General features: G+C 42.3%; 1 protein-coding gene across 7 annotated transcripts in view; it reads left to right on the plus strand.

Annotated features, from left to right (window-relative positions):
* Positions 1-18,039, plus strand: part of Jupiter (microtubule-associated protein Jupiter) — a 121,724-nt gene that overhangs the window by 78,400 nt on the left and 25,285 nt on the right. The gene's annotated exons all lie outside the window — the stretch shown is intronic.

The following is an 18,039-nucleotide window of genomic DNA, read 5'->3' on the forward strand; positions in this document are numbered from 1 at the left end:
TCTTCCCTATTTCCCCTCTCCCTCCCTCTCTCTCTCTCTGCTCTTTTTTCCCCATCTCGAGGAGGTTTACTGCAACCTGTTTTTCCTCCGGTACGTTTTCATCCGAACGATTTTTCCGTGTCTCCGCGTCGTTCTTCGTTTCCTGTTCTCCGCGAAACGTACATAAGGAGCACGTAGTTTCGATACAAAGAGGATAAACAACTGTTACACACCGGTACTCGCGAGCAAAGTGCTTTATCTGTGGAATTACTTAAGTGGTTTCCACCGTGATAAAAATTGTCGGGAGCTCTTCCCAGGAAGTCGCACATCCTTTCAGAGGAATTTTCTAATTGCGCGCGGTGAGCCTGGCAACCGGCGAGCACAGCTCTCCTCGATCCTTGGGGAACGTTCAATATTTACCACTGGATAATTATTATAGCTATTCCTCGCGTTTTACTGCTCGAACGCGTCTCTTACCATCTTGCACACCGGGACCTGCGCGGTAATTAATATTTCATGCCGGTGTTTTAATGGCGAAAAATTTCTCGGTGGTTTATTTTTAAAATACTACTCGTCGATGTTGGCGCGCGCGCGCCGTTGCTTTTCCCGGCCGTAGAAAAGCGTCGTAATTTTCTTTAGGGGTCTTCCGAGAACCGCTTATTCAACGGCGATCGATGAAAGAAACAAATACCGGCGAGTAGGTCTGAACACTCGGTTCGCCCCGTCGATTCTTCGCCGGGGTTCGTACCCGGAACAGGCCGAGCTTCTTCGACGTCCAAACAGAGGAAGCATCGAGTGTCTTTACGTGTCAAAAGTCGAGTCTATACCGAAATAGAGGAACAGAGCGGAACACTAGTCGAGTTTAGAAAGCGTGACTGTTGCTCCACGCTCTATACTCGTCTCTGTCCAATGTCTCAGACTGGAGACTCAACATCGTGGAAAACATTAACCGCCCGATTACTCCTTGCTTTTCTCTCGTTTAATAGCTTCTTTTCTTCCTTCCCGGCTACCGTGTAAACGGTAGTTCGCTTCGGCGTTAATCGGTTCACCGGGACCATTTCCGGTGACTAAGAACGTCTTTCGATCGTGGTTCCGCTTCCTTTCCGACTCCAAGACTTGGTTAGGCACCTGGCTAGAGACTTGATTAGACACCTGGATAGAGATTTGTCCAGAAACCTGGGCAGAAGTTTGGCTAGAAATCTGATGAGAGACCTGGATACGGATTTGTCTAAAGACCTGATTAGAGATTTGCCAAGAAATTTGGCTAGAGGTGTGATAGATCTGGTCAGAGATCCTACTGGAGACCTGATTAGAGATCTGCTTGAGATTTTTCTACTGATCCAGCTAGAGAACTAACTAGACATCTAACTAGAGACCTGACTTGTTTCGAAATTTGGCTAGAGATCTGATGAGAGACCTGGATTAAGATTTGTCTAGAGACCTGATTAGAGACATGGCTAGAGATCTGATGAGAGACCTGGATAGGGATCTGATAAGAGCTTTGGATAGGGTTCTGATGAGAGACCTGGATAGGGATTTGCCTAGAGACCTGACTAGAGATTTGTCTAGAAATTTGGCTAGAGATGTGATAGATCTGATTAGAGATCCGACCGAAAACCTGACTAGACATCTGCTTGAGATTTATCTACTGATTTGGCTAGAGGTCTAACTAGACACCTAACTAAAGATTTGTCTTGAAATTTAGTCACAGATCTGATTAAAAATCTGAATAGAGATTTGATGAGAGATCTGAATAGACACTTTGGCTGGACACTTGATCTAACTAGAGATCTAACTAGGGACTTGGTTAGAAACCTAGCTAGAGACTTGGTTAGCGACCTGACTAGAGACGTAACTAGGGACCTGGCGGAGGCCTACGAGGGAAAATCGGTGACGCGCGGTCAAAAGATTTCTGCAATTGAGCTTCGTTTAAAATGTGGTCAACGCCCTCGCGTAATTGACGTGTACGCGGCTCTTGAACGACTGTAATTACACGGATGTCACCTCCAGTCGGTTCACGCTTAATTGCCGTCATGATTTTTCGCTGTATCTGCTACGTGGACGCTTCATAAAACACCCACGCGATCTTTTATCCGAGTGAGATCCTCGGAGTAGGTGTTAATCGCTCGAAACACCGGCAGAAATTTCCGAGCTCCTCCGACGCTCGTAGGTAGGTTCGGCCGTTGATATTTTTATGCTCATTGTTCTTCTGAAAAGAGGCTAAGCCTCGATCCTCTGTATCCTTTAATTCTTAGTCGTTGTGCCATTTTCACATTTTCCTAATCGGTAACGTAGCTTGTCAAATGAAATTAAAACGCAAATGGCTGTGCCTTGTGTACAAAAATCGTGAAGCCTCTAATGGAACGGAATGTCGAGTTCCAATTTACACGGGACTATAAAGGATCAAGAGGTTTTATAAAGACCATTTGTCTCAGTGGAACAGCGACGAATGGCTTTTTGATAGTTGACAGCTTCTTGCTTCTGACTCTCTGGCCTGATCAGGGATACGTTGCTCGAGGTACCATCGAAAGCTTGATGAGAACAGTAAGGTTACCGGTTACGACAGATTGATCTGTCGTTCTCAACGCGAAGGACGGTGTTGGTTACCTTCGAGGTTAGAATTACTAGCCATCCAACCGAGATTGGCTGCACTCGGAGCGAGATCTATGCGTCTTGCGAGACTTTGGATGACGGGGATTGTCGAGGAAAGAAAGTTCTCTGTAGCCTGTCAACACGGTCCTGTTATTCCTATTTGATTAGATTCCTCGTCTATCAACAACACTTTAGAGCGAACGCTAAAGAGGATAATGAACGTGATCCAAAATGGCCGATTACGGAGTGCCTAAACCTTTCTATCAAGCGTTCTCCTCTATTCGGTGTCACGAATCTTTGATATCCGAACGGGTCTTGGAACATCATTGTTCCCAGTCGGTCAGACGATCTCGTATCGTTTTAAACGCGATAAATCATTCTCGCACTTCGACCTCGAGTGCGTGATAATGGAGAAAGCAATCGAATCGTATTACACTCGGAATTAGTGCGATAAAAATGGCCGAATGGCTAGTAAAATAATATACCAACGCCTCTGAACTTTAAATCTCTTCTCGTACGACCAATAAAACCAACATCGTCGCGATCAATCTTCCAATAAATCTGATTAACCTTGTACGCCGAATCGGGCCAATAAAGGCCCTCCTCGCATGGTTCCCAAAGGCTTGGACTGAGCCAGGGAATGCACGGAGTGTCGAATCAAGGTACAGCACGGAACGAAAAGCGTCGTGGCTCTTCTTTTAGGAGTTAGCACCTGTAAATCGAAACAATGGGGTAGAAAGTCACGACACGGCGTCTCGAGGCACTCGGTTATCGTTCTGATCGGATCCTGGCTAAGAGATTGATGCTTATCCGCCCTGGTCCCGTGGACGATGCGTGCTTTCCCATCGATGCCCCCGTTATAATGCTTGCTCTATACAAGCCACGTACAGTACGGTCTTTGTCCTCGAGTGATAAACAAGCCCATCCCCGACGCCCGTCGCGAGAGAGCTTCTCTTCGTTCATCATCTTTGGAACCTGTTCCGAAGGATGACACGAGGTTGCTTGAAAAACCACAGACTATGACGGTGCTTCGTGTATCGGGACGCGTGTGCTTCGCGGAGGATTTCATCGAATCCGTGACTCATCCTTTCATGGCATGCATGCTTTTATCTGGAACAATCCGCGTGTTAGGGGATTTTCAGTTTCGTGGAAATCTCTCGGATAAATCCTATCGCGAGTTCCCGTTCGTTAGAGATAATATTTGCTTGCCCAAGTCTTCTTGAAAGCGATGACCATCTCGTCCACTTAGAATCAAAGGAAATCAGAGTCCTGGTTCTTGCATAGGTTCCTACGTGTCAGCAGATAGATCCTACAAGGGTTTATCCAACCACTGCGTGATTTCTCCCTGAGAAATAGAGCGCACGGTTGCTAAACGCCGAAGGATCATCGTACCACGCATCGTATCGCTTAGGTTCTTCCTCTTTTCAGCACCGGCCAGTCAAGGTGTTACGCAAACGTAGGCACACGTAACCCGACGTATCTCTGCATCCGCGTTGCGACTCTTTGTTACCAGCAGCCGTTGTTCTCGCGTCGCTGGTTTAGCAGTAACAGGAGAAGGAACAGGCTCGAGGAAGGAAACGCTGACCGATTAATATTCGAATACGGTTGGCCAGGTAATTTTTGCCTATGCGAGGACTCTCGGTGGCCTATTTGCGAGTCCGTGTATGAGATCCACCAGTCTTGACCTAAACGGAGCAAGCCTAGACCTTTTGGGCCAGCTGCCAACTGGAAAAACGCTAGACCAGCCTGGTTACTGCCAATTCTGATCGATTATCTCGACAGCGAGGTCTCGTCGAGTCAAATTCCCATCGTCCTGGGATTTGTCTACTGCTGAATTCTGGGTGGAAGAGTACAGCACGAAGCACAGTTTGAAGTAGACCTAGCTTTATTAGGGTTCCCTGCTGCAGTGGAACTAAATTCGGAAGGTAGATTGGGTGATTTAACTAATAGGAGCTAACTAATGAGGCGAGATGCGGTGCTTTAGGGATCTGCATATTAGGGTGTTCATCGGGGTGCATGTGATCAACGACTTTGGGAATCGAGGATAGCAGGGTACTTAGAATAGAACGAGGGTAACCCCGGGTCAACCCTCGTAACCCCAGTTATGAAAATTTAGATTCGCAACCGAGTTTTATGACATAATTCATCGTACACAGAACACCTAGCTTGGATATAGAAGCAGAACAACGCATATAAAATTACTTCACTGCTCAGTTCTAACAGTCATCCTATCCCTCTGTTCTAAGTTCGATACAACCGCGTGTTCGCAGTGTGGCGGTATAATTCTCACTTTCGCCGATAGATGGACTCCTACTTGAAGGAGGCTCGAGGACTTTCTCGCAAGTCCTCGGTGAGAACTCTCCGCTTCCTATATATACAATTTCCAAACTTTCTAATAGTAACCCCTAAGTATAGTATCTAAGGCAGGGCCTGCTATAAGTAGCCTTACCCATGAGTCCACTAGCGGGGCCAGAACGAAACGCATCCCCTCCTTTTTCTATCTAGTACCTTTCCTAGTATCTTTCTAGTTTCCTTTCTAGTCACTTCTAGTATCACCACCATATCGAAGATACCTGTGACTACACGACAACGACCATAGGGGAGGACCTCCAAAATAGTAATGTCTCTCGATAGGGATCCCTTAGATGATCTGGATAAAAATATCTAATATCTTGATCAAATTGGCAGAGCGATAATAATGGATTGCTATTAATTGAGTGAAGTATGAAACATCCACGGACCAATGTGGCCAATGTCAATTTCATTCGAACGGATCCCTTCAGCGACCGGATCCAATTCCGCGGCAATTATCAATCGCCGATTAACCTTCTTAACGAGTCCTTCCCTAAGGAGGATAATAAGATATATGATTAAACGACACGTGGGTGGGACACGCGTTTTTTCCCAAGCTCAGCTCGCGTCTAGACTCCTACTCGTCTGACTGGAATCACCGGGACGATTTGCAAAATACGTCTCATTAAGTGCATCGAAATTGTTAATTATATCGACATCGCATGCGTTCGATGCATGGTAATGAGCAACTATCCACGGCATCGTGGAAGTTTCTGTTTCCATTACTTCTGACTTCCACTTCGCTACTGGGGTATTAAGCTCAAGTGGGGAGCAATCCAATTAGCTAATTCCCTTTTTTCCTACTGCGAAAATTCTCGCTGCAATTCTGCCAGTGTTGCAGCGTTAGTTTGCTTCGCGAATGTTTGATCTTTTTTTAAATTTCGCCTCTTCCAACCTCGATCTTTGAGTATTTAAAATTACTCCTGATGCACAGTTCTTTGCTATCTTTTTATAGGTTCTCTGGAGGTTTTCTAGAAACTATGCGTAATTTTAACTTACGCTTACTCTCTCATGAATCTTTCACAAGCTCCTCGTTTTCAAATCTTGTTGGCTCTCAATTATTTTCAATCATTTTGATCACTTTGATCATCTTCGTTTGTACATCTTGTCAGAGTTTGAGAGATTTTTCTGCAACCTTCTCGGTTATTTTAATTCCATTAACTTTCTGTGATAACAAGTCTAGAATTATACCCTGGACATGTCATATGACCAAAATTATATTTAGCCTGCGTTTGTAAGAATTTCGAAGATTTTTGAATAATCTTGTCACTCTTGATTGGAATACAGGTTAACTAAAATCGAATACTCCTGCAGTACGCCATTTCTCGGAATTAAATCACGGTACAAGGGGTTAATTACGAGTTACCCTGACTCAGCCCTGCTACACTACCAGCAGCTCCCGTCGAACGAATTCTGGGCAGCTCCTCACGTTCCACGGCGATCGTTTTTCTCGGGTCCCATCGAACGGACCAGAACACCATCGACGTCAAGTACCCACGTGGATCGAAGTGTAACGAAGAATCTCTCGTTCTCCTGTACCCGTCCGCTTCCTCGTGACGTTGCACGTGTGTAAAACGAGTATGTGGTACTCTCGCCTGGTTGTTCCACGTGGATCGAAACGTATCGCGTTACGAGGAACGAGCCGTTCTTTCCGGGCCATCCCCGGCATGGGGTTACTCACCCCCATTGTCCCGCGGACACGAAAGGGTGGACACGCGCCGTGTGCACCCCCGCAGAGCCGGCTTCCCCCTCGTGAACTCGCAGACCTTTGTGGATATCGTTCCTCGGGGCTTCGCAGGAGAAAAGGCGGATTTTGCGAGCGCGTGACGCGGGGAAGCCCCGGTGGGGCCAGCTCTGTCTGGACCTTACCGATCTTGCGTCGCTTCGTCACGCTGCTTTCGTGGGTTCGATCGTTCACCTGCTATCCTAATCGCTCGTCATGGTTTCCCGTTGCGGTTGGGCGCGTAGATATGGAGTTCGATAACTGAAGTACACGTGACTGTGACTATGACAGCGTTTAGGACTGAGTTGTAATACTGTATTTCGTTTTGAAATTTATCGTAAATTTAATATTTAATTTCGATAAAGCTGAGTTCAGGTATGTGTTATCTGAAGATTGCTTTATTTTGATTTATCTGCTGTTATAATTGCTCGTCGCAGCCTTCTGTCATGGTTTCGGGAACATGATGGTCATGGTATTGAGATTATAAGATGGCGCGTAGATATGAAATTCGGTGACTGAAGTACACGTGACTGTCGCAGTCTTCTGTCATGGTTTCGGGAACGCGATGGTTATGGTATTAAGATTCTAAGATGGCGCGTAGATATGAAATTCGGTGACTGAAGTACACGTGACTGTCGCAGTCTTCTGTCATGGTTTCGGGAACGCGATGGTTATGGTATTAAGATTCTAAGATGGCGCGTAGATATGAAATTCGGTGACTGAAGTACACGTGACTGTGATTTTGACAGCGTTTAGGACTGAGTTATAATAATGTGTTTCGTTTTGAAATTTATCGTAAATTAAATATTTAATTTCGATAAAGCTGAGTTCAGGTATGTGTTATCTGAAGATTGCTTTATTTTGATTTATCTGCTGTTATAATTGCTCGTCGCAGTCTTCTGTCATGGTTTCCGGAACGTGATCGTGGTATTGAGATTATAAGATGGCGCGTAGATATGGAGTTCGGTGACCGAAGTACACGTGACTGTGATTATGACAGCGTTTAGGATTGGTCATACGTGTTTCGTTTTGAAATTTATCGTAAATTAAAAAATTAATTTCGATGAAGCTGGGTACAGGGATGTGTTATCCGAAGATTGCTTTATTTTGATTTATCTTCTTTGCTAATCGCTCGTCGCAGTCTTCTGTCATGGTTTCCGGAACGTGGTTATCGCGGTATTGAGATTAAGAGGATGTGTAGATCAGTAGAGTTAAATGACTTGAGTACACGTGGGTGTGATTACGAAAGCATCGAGTTATGCCTCGAGTTATTATACATATTTCGTTTTGAAAATTCATTTCAATGAAGCCGAGTTTGGATTTTTGTTATCTTGATGAAGATCGTTTCATTTTGGTGTCATTCAAATGAATGCTGTGTGATTTAAAAGATAAGTGAGTTCTTATTTACTCTCATTTTGTTGAAAAATGTGTGTACTTGTGTATCGATGTTATTTATCTGTTAGTATTCTAGATGTCACAGAATTTTTCTAAAGCTATTGACAGTATCTTGAAAATTTTTTAAATGGAGTATAATACAGTGGTATGAATTTATGTATATAGATATTGCCGAGGATTTATTTTCTGATAGAATATTATTAGGATATCAGATGATATGGAATTTTTCTACTTTTTCTTGCAGTGTTTGGACAACTTTTTAGGTAAAATAATTGGGCAAAAATTCGCACGAGGAATTTTTGAGAAAAATATCTATGTTCATTCATGGATTGCTATTAGAATTTTGAATGACGTTGAAGCATAATTAACGTTGACTTTTATTATATTTTCCCAAGTGTCGGCACTCGACGCTGGAACTGGCAGATTCGTCAAGGTAACAGGTTTCAAATATGTTATTATTGTAATCACCACAACCATGTGGCTTCTTTGAGCAAAATGAACGTCGACTTTTATTATGTTTTCTCAAGTGCCGAAATTGAACACTGTTTAGGTTAATTTTAAAATTATCAAAAGGTAGTCGCTAAGGCTATTTATTCTTACTATAGTCACAAGAACGCTTCTCACGCGCAGCACACACGAAGCTTCCCCATCAAACTTACTCGAGTTCACACTTGAACGTACATTTACGCTACTCGAGTTGATTCACTTTGCAAGTCCTTCTGCTTCACTTGAACTACAAACTGAAGTATGAATTAAATCCAACCTGATTCTCGATACGAAAACACGACAAAATTACGATATAATCGCTTCGTCCTCAAAAATGGACACAAATGGCATTGACCATATCATTTCTTCAATAATCAACGCAAAACTTTCAGTCCAATAGCAATTTAACACGTTCAGATATGTGTAAAGAACAGTGGAAATTTATTTTAAACGTAGAATATTAAATATGGGTCAAATACTTTGGCGCCATAAATTTTGAAAAGTTGAGGATGTGGAGTCAATCACGTTGGCTTGCGAATAGCTCATGATACCTGATGGATTTGATATCATACTTAAACATTCGATTATACTATAGAGCTACACTGAATATTGGTATTATTACTGACACAATCCACAAAAGAGAACGATTATAGTCATCTACCCTTCTATCGAGGCATTTCACTCAATTCTAAAAGGCTGCGGCCATTTTGATTCCACGCGACACTCGATTGCTCACAGCTACGGCCATTTTGAGGGCTACACTCGTTTTGAGGATTAAAACTGTTTTAATCCCACACGACATCAGGTTCATTACGACTACAGTCGTCTTGAGAGCTCAATCCTTTTGAGGACTACAGTCGTCTTGATCTCACACGACATTCGGTTGTTCATGAGTTCAGCCATCTTGAGGGCACAGCCATTTTGAAAACTCCAATCATTTTGATCACAATTGTTGACGGGTTCAACTATCTTGACTACAATTTCAAACAGTTATCAAGTTCCACTGTACCTTAACACTAGAACTACCGATCTTTAGTGGGCACCTAACTATAACGTGCACAGATTATAGTCATTTCAGGGGGTACGATGAATGTGAGTGAATATATTGATTACAGTTCTTTCTTAATACGAGTTGGTACCAATTTTATTCTTAAAACAGGTGTATGTGTTCGGTGATTGCAAAAAGGAAAATTCTGGGACCAGTCATTTTGATCGCGTTGATAGTTCTAGTATTAGAATCACTACCCTAATAGTATCTTTCCCAATCTATTTTTCATTTTGAATCGAAGTTTCAATTTGAAACACGGTCACCTAAGTCTAGGTAGGTTTAGCGTTAACTAAACGTCTGCACGTTCGATTCTTTTCATCGAAAGCCGTCGAACCGCGAGTCCAAATCTGACACTGCGATCTCCGCGACTGTGCAGCATCGACGAAGCAGCCAGGAGGCCATTAGATAAATCCATCCGAGACGTTCGCGGCAGAGAAGCAGCCCACGATCCACCAACGAGCGCTGGATATCGCGTTTCCCCGCGAAACTATTCAGCCGAGAGGCTCGAAGTTCACGTGCCGTGGCCCTGAATAATGCACAGGAAACGCCGCGGAACAAAGTATGAGTTATCGAGCACAGCGCCGCGGAGAACACGGCCGCGTACACAAAAGAGAGATAGCGGTGATGATTATCGGCGAAGGTGCACCGCGATCGATCGACTTCCAGCCTTTCGCGCGACCAGGCTTATCAGCCGGCCACGAAGATAGAGTCAATGCTCCGTAAAAGCGGTCGTTATAAATAAAGAGATCGGCGTAGGTGGCTATATACAGCCTTCTATGACACTGCCACTCCGCCTCATTTTCCGTTTCTTTCGATGCAATTTCTTTCAACGCGCCATTTTGTTCACTTGCGAAGCAATGGCTGTGTATGGCTTTCGCGAGGTTTGGAAGCTTCATCGAGATTCGGGTTTTGTCTCTGTCTGTGGTTGTTCGAGGTTGTTCTTTGATATGTCTTGTAGACAGGATGGTTGTAGGTGTGGATAATAAGTAAGTTGTGTCAGGTCGAAGTGGTTGTATCCTTCAAAAGATGGCAGGAGCTGTGAACCATCGAGTGTCGTATGGGATCAAAATGGCTGTAAATCTCAAAACAGTTGTGTTCTTGAAACGACTGTAACCCTTAACACATTGCGTACCGCATACAAATTTCTGAGACATACGTCAGGAACTATATGTTTTGACAAGACAGTGTGCTGACATCTAAGGTCTATAGATCCTGCTTGAAAAACGAGAAAACTCGTGGGCGGTCCTTAATAGATGGCGCGCGAAACACGAGAAAACTCGTGAGCGGTACTCAATGTGTTAAGATAGCTGCAGCCGTGAACAATCATGCGTTGTGTGGGATCAAAACGGTTGCAGCCCTCAAAAGGGTTATAACCCTCGAAATGACTATACTTGTAGAGAATTGAGCGTCGTATGGGATCAAAACAATTGGAGTTTTCAAAATGGCTGTAGTCCTCAAAATGGCTGTAGTCCTCAAAGTGGCAGTAGTTTTCAAAATGGCAGTAGTCCTCAAAGTGGCAGTAGTTTTCAAAATGGCAGTAGTTCTCAAAATGGCTGTAGTCCTCAAAATGGCAGTAGTTCTCAAAATGGCTGTAGTCCTCAAAATGGCTGTAGTCCTCAAAATGGCAGTAGTTTTCAAAATGGCAGTAGTCCTCAAAATGGCTGTGTCCTCAAGATGGCCGTGCCTTCAAGATGGCTGAACTCCTGAACAACCAAATGTAATGTGAGATTAAAACGATTATAACCCTCAAAATGGGTTACAAATGGCTCTAAATATTACAGGCAATTACAATGGAACGTACCAAAATTACCAATTACCAATAATTATCGTACGAACACTCGACAAGTGAACATCAAAGAGGTACACGTACATCACTAATATACCCTCTATATTCCTCACCGTGAAGTCAGAAAATCGATTCTGGATCGTAAGACATCGTCAACGAGCCGGGATCGATTGAAATAAACGGCGTCGAAATAAATTTTGATAACTGCTCGTTGTTCCACTGATTATCCGCTTGTTAAGGCCACGACCGACCAAACAAGGGATCAGGAACAGCGCAGGGGGGTCGGAAAGAGGGGTTAAATCGACGATTTCACCGGAACCGAATAAGTCGATCGATTACGCCGTTGAATCGGCCAGGCGGAGGCGTAATTGGCCAATTAGTTAATTTCGCGTAAACTTCGTCTATTACTTAGTCCACGATCCGTTGCATAAAGTTGCACGGACTTTTTAGGCCGGGCAATCCGCTTCCTTATATAGCCGTCGATCCGAGATCGGTCGCCATCGATTCCCTCGCGTTGTTTACGACCTCTTCCTCGTAACCGACCAATTATCCCATTAGGGACCAAATTTGCGTTCGTGATTGCTTTATTAGACTGTGACCGAAATTTTACGAAAGGAAAAACGAGGAAGAGATATATCGTGAATTTTTCCTCGATTATAAGTAAGAGTGATAAAAAAATGAAAGAAATTGTGAATTTTAATGGAATCAAAATTCATTAAGAAACTTAAGCCTAATCAAATGAACCCTTTGCACTCGACGATTTTTTGGCTAAAGAATAGTAGTTCAAAGATTTTCTGCTATAAGACTGACGTTATTTTTTGGTGCAGTAAATAAGAAATCGTATAATAATTAACACGTAGAATTATTTGGTTTCGATACCTTGTACACTGTTACATTATCTTACATTTGACATGTTAATGAACATCGATCTTCGAAATTTTATCAAATGGCGACTGAAAGGCGCCTCTCGAGTTCAAAGGGTTAACAAAGAATCCATTAAAACGTAAATTTTCATGTAAAGAATCACTAAAGAATTATACTTTTTAAAATTCTTTATACGAAATTGTAAATTTCGATGAAATTAAAATTGTTTAATTCAGAATTGGAAATCTTGAGTGCCTGTAATATTCGCATCTTAATAATTTTACCCAAATTAACAAGGAATCCATTAGAAAATAAATTGTCATGCATGTAAATTTTAATATAAAGAATCACTGAAGAATTATACTTCTTAAAATCCAAAATACGAAATTGTGGATTTCAATGAAATTAAAATTTAAAATTTCTAAATTGGAAACCACGAATGTCTGTAATATTCGCATCTTTTAATTTTACCCAAATTATTGGTAGAAATATAATAAAAATCCGTATGAAAAATCAGTGAATAATTATACTTTTCAGAATCCTGGAATCATAAATTTTAATGCTATCAAAATTCATCGTAAAATCAGAAGAAAAGAGTCCACTTCAAAATTCGAAATTGTAAACCACGAGTCGCCTGTAATATTCGCATCTTTTAATTTCACCCAAATTAACTAAGAATCCGTTAAAAAATAATTTTTATACGCGAATAATTGATAGGAATATAATTAAAATCCATATGAAAAATCCCCGAATAATTATACACCTCAGAACCCTGGAATCATAAATTTTAATGCTATCAAAATTCATCGTAAAATCAGAAGAAGGTATTCCATTTTAAAATTCCAAATTGTAAACCAAATTGTATACGAGTCGCCTGTAATGTTCGCATCTACATATACGAGTAATTTCAACGGGAATAGCGAGGATTCCATTAGAAAATAAATATTTTTACCGACTAGGTTTATTGAACTGCAATCAGACTATAAAAAGAATATCGCCAGTAAAGAAGCCTATTACAGATCGTCGATTTGCATCCTCCTTATCGGACTATCCCAGGTATTCAAATCCCTAAATGGGGTTTATGGCAGAAAATGGATTAAGGCGGAGATCCGATCGATTACGTCTCGATTACGTCTAGATTACCGATCTGATCGATGGAATCGTTTTTCCTTCAGGACGGAATAGTTCTTCACGATCGATGAATCGTCTTCTGAGTAATTCAAACGATCCACTTAGTTAGACTTGCCGATTCGCCGCATTTGCATCGATCGTGGCTACCGGCTGAATATGGTTGTTCGTGGCGTGCCTCGCGGATGTCGCAAACTCCTGTCAATTGTGACATTGACGTCGTTATTTCTGCGCAACAATGGCTCGTACGGGCTGTCTCGCGAACGATCATGATGGTACCCTTCGATTTTTCCTTGTCGAGACTTGAGCAATCGGGTACGTTTTGTTCTCTCATCTAGCAAAGCTGTTAGGTGTCACAATCTCTTACTTCTCGATTTTTATCCTGCATTTTTATTAGTATTTATCACCGATTTTTATCCATTTTACCATTGAACCGTTCTATGTAGAAACGATCTTGGTACCCTCAGGCATTGAAATCAGCCATTGGCCTTTGTTCCTTTCTGAACACATTCTTCAGATTTCGTTCCAATATTATTAAAGCTGACGATGTTAAATGGATACAGAAATTTAACTGTGATAAATATTTAATACTCAAATATTTAGATTAGATATCACTGTTCTCGAAATGTTAACAACCCTTCAAGAATATTCCCAAAACATCAACAACCCTTTCTGCATTGGGTTGAAAGGGATTTGCAGAGGTTGGCAGACTTTGGAAGCAATTGTCTGCCAAAAGTGGTGATCAAATCACCATTTAATAAATTAAAAATTTATTCAATTTGGTTCAGCTTATGCTGAACTACTACTGCTATCGAAACGTCAACAACCACCCTTCAAAAACACCCTCAAAATATCAATAACCCTTTCTGCATTGGATTGAAAGGGATTGGCAGAGGTTGGCAGACTTTGGAAACAATTGTCTGTCAAAACAGGTGATCAAATCACCATTTAATAAATTAAAAATTTATTCAATTTGGTTCAGCTTATGCTGAACTACTACTGCTATCGAAACGTCAACAACCACCCTTCAAAAACACCCCCAAAATATCAACAACTCTTTCTGCATTGGATTGAAAAGGATTGGCAGAGGTTGGCAGACTTTGGAAGCAATTGTCTGCCAAAACAGGTGATCAAATCTGTTATCTCTGTGACAGAACAAGGCCATAATGAGGAATAGACTATAAAACTATAATAATCGAGAAATACCTAGAAAAATGCCGAGTTATCGTAATTTTGACATGACACAGGTATGCCAAGCCTGTTCCAGACGTGACGCAAATCCCCGGACGAATTTTCGCGGAGCCGAGATTTATCACAGGCCAATAAACATTGCCACGTCTTATAAGAGGAATTAAGCAACAAGTATTTATAACGAGACTTAATGCTTGTCGTCCTTATCTAAATTCTAGCCGCTCCACGCGAATGTACTCCAGGCTGGTAACTCGACCACTTCAACCGAATATAGTTGCACGGTCTAATTCAGCTGCCCTGTGACTGGTCACCGTGTCTGTTCGGCACGACTCGTTATTATATACGAGAAACGTGTATCCATCTTGCACACTTTTACACCCAGGCCGATGAAGCGATACACAGTGTACGCGAGCACCAAAGCGTTTATCACTCGCCTAGCAACTAGCAGGAACACCGATCCTAGGCGAAATGCTGCGAATTGCCCTATTAAAGAGGTATTCCTGTAATCCGGCCAATAAAAGTCCACTTCTTTGGGATCTTTCTTCTAAGAAGACCATGGTACATTTTCGTACATGGTTTAAAGAGTATTTTCAATTTCTCTTTTCGTCAAAATTAACGAAAATCGTGGAAAATACAGAGCCTTAGGTGAATCGTATTTTTAAAGACGGACTTGAATGACTGACGCAATTTTGGGTCATCTGATAATGTAAAACGAAAAAACTAAAGAGCATCTTAATTACTATGAATACAGTTATAGCATGAACTATAGAAATAGTGAAATTTCGAAAATTAAAGAAGTGGCGGCATTCTGAAATTTAAATACCGATTTTCTTTGTGCCTGTCGTCTTTACAGTGGTAAAGGAAGATAGAAGCACTAGATTTTGAAATTCCTGGTTCACGCGATGAAGGTACACCCTGTGAAGATCTCCACCAAATTTCGAGTCATTTGATCAATTAAAACGCGAGAAATCCCGTCAGCTAGTTCGAGAAATATAGTTTCGAGAAAAATGCGTTTGAAGTTTTCGTTACCCATTGTACAATGCCTGTATTACGTATTTCAAACACCTATAACTTTGTTAATTTTACGAATTCGAATAAATCCTTTTACACGGATATTTTTGAGAGCGTATACTTTAAAAAAATGTGAAAAAAAAAGAAATGATTTTTTTTAAGTCGGATTATAAGAATATACCCCCATAAGGGGACCATACGGTATTAGTCACGCCGCTCACAATGGGATGGCCGTGATGGAATATTCATAATGGAACAAAGAGCAATTAGATTTTTTCCAGGCATCCTTCGACGGGGTCTCAAAGTTCGCCGAGACACGTTCAATGCACTCGGTCAGTCGAATCGGACCCCCTCGAACGAGGACTCCTCTCCTTGCTTGCTAAAATTCGAGTCTCCTGTTAATCGGGATCGTTGAACGGATCCTCGAACTTCGTCTCGTGTCGCGAACGTGACAACGCGTTTAGCGATTCACACGTGCCGGTTCCACGCAGTCGACTGGCGCGAATAATTTACGCTCGTGACTCGCGTCCATTACGCAACCCGCACGCTTGGAACAATCGAATCCACTCGTGAAAGTCCCGATAGCCGGGAACTGGACGATTAAGTCATTAACAAGCAGTCCTGTGACACGGCTCGTGAAAGGAAACGTGGATTATCTCGAGGAGAACTTGGTTTTTGAAGTTTTGAGAAGCGATGGGGATAGGATTGCGTTTGGGTCAGGACAGCGTCAGAGTTGGTCCAAGTTAAGCGTGAACTAGACTGCACTGGGCTTCGATTAGACCTGGACTAGGTCTGAACTGAGCTTGGACTAGGTTTAGACAAGTCCTAGACTAGGTCTGGATTACATTGGAATTAGATCCAAGTTAGGTGTGGACTGGGTTGGGCTTCAATTAGACCTGGACTAGGTTTGAACTAAGCTTAGGTTCGGAAAAGGCCTAGACTAGGTTTGGACTGTATCAGAATTAGATCCGAATTAGGTTTGGACTGGTAGTGTTTTGTGGATTTGGGAAAATTAATTCTTGCAATTCGGGTACCAAAATGGCGCCGCGAAGCGTGTTGTGGTTATGGCAAAATTAATCTTTACACTTAGGGTACCAAAATGGCGTCGCGAAGTCTATTGTGGTTATGGCAAAATTAATCTTTAGACTTCGGGTACCAAAATGGCGTCGCGAAGCGTATTGTGGTTATGGAAAAATTAATCTTTAGACTTCGGGTACCAAAATGGCGTCGCGAAGCGTATTGTGGTTATGGAAAAATTAATCTTTGCAATTGGAGTAGCAAAATGGCGTCGCGAAGCATATTGTGGTTATGGCAAAATTAATCTTTACACTTGGGGTACCAAAATGGCGTCGCGAAGCGTATTGTGGTTATGGAAAAATTAATCTTTGCAATTGGAGTAGCAAAATGGCGTCGCGAAGCATATTGTGGTTATGGCAAAATTAATCTTTACACTTGGGGTACCAAAATGGCGTCGATGGACTAGGTTTGAACTAAGCTTAGGTTCGGACAAGGCCTAGACTAGGTCTGGACTGTATCAGAATTAGATCCGAATTAGGTTTGGACTGGTCTGGGCTTCGATTAGACCTGGACTAGGTCTGAACTGAGCTTGGACTAGGTTTAGACAAGTCCTAGACTATGTCTGGACTACATTGGAATTAGATCCAAGTTAGGTGTGGACTGGATTAGGCTTCAATTAGACCTGGACTAGGTTTGAACTAAGCTTAGGTTCGGACAAGGCCTAGACTAGGTCTGGACTGTATCAGAATTAGATCCGAATTAGGTTTGGACTGGTCTGGGCTTCGATTAGACCTGGACTAGGTCTGAACTGAGCTTGGACTAGGTTTAGACAAGTCCTAGACTATGTCTGGACTACATTGGAATTAGATCCAAGTTAGGTGTGGACTGGATTAGGCTTCAATTAGACCTGGACTAGGTTTGAACTAAGCTTAGGTTCGGACAAGGCCTAGACTAGGTCTGGACTGTATCAGAATTAGATCCGAATTAGGTTTGGACTGGTCTGGGCTTCGATTAGACCTGGACTAGGTCTGAACTGAGCTTGGACTAGGTTCGGACAAGTCCTAGACTAGGTCTGAACTACATCGGAATTAGATTCCAGTTAGGTTTGGTCAAGTCCTAGACTGGGTCTGAACTACATCGGAATTAGACCTTAGTTAGGTTTGGCCAAGTCCTAGACTGGGTTCGGACTATATCGGAATTAGATCTGAGTTAGGTTTGGCCAAGTCCTAGACTGTGTTCGGACTACATACAAGTTTGGACCGAGCTGGAATTATTATAGATCCAAATTTAGATTAGATTAGTTTAATTTCCGTCTGCCTAGCGTGTCAAGTTCATTCTCTTAACGTTATCCGAAACGTCACTCCAATAGCTAAATTGCAGGATCAAAGTTTGATATTTCTAGAACCTCGTAATTGAGAAAGAAACGATTAGGATCGAATTATTGAAACTAGGTCTGGGTTAAGTCGA

This window comes from Eufriesea mexicana, unplaced genomic scaffold (genome assembly GCF_001483705.2).
Source record: "Eufriesea mexicana isolate 0111107269 unplaced genomic scaffold, ASM148370v2 scaffold100, whole genome shotgun sequence".
NCBI lineage: Eukaryota > Metazoa > Arthropoda > Insecta > Hymenoptera > Apidae > Eufriesea > Eufriesea mexicana.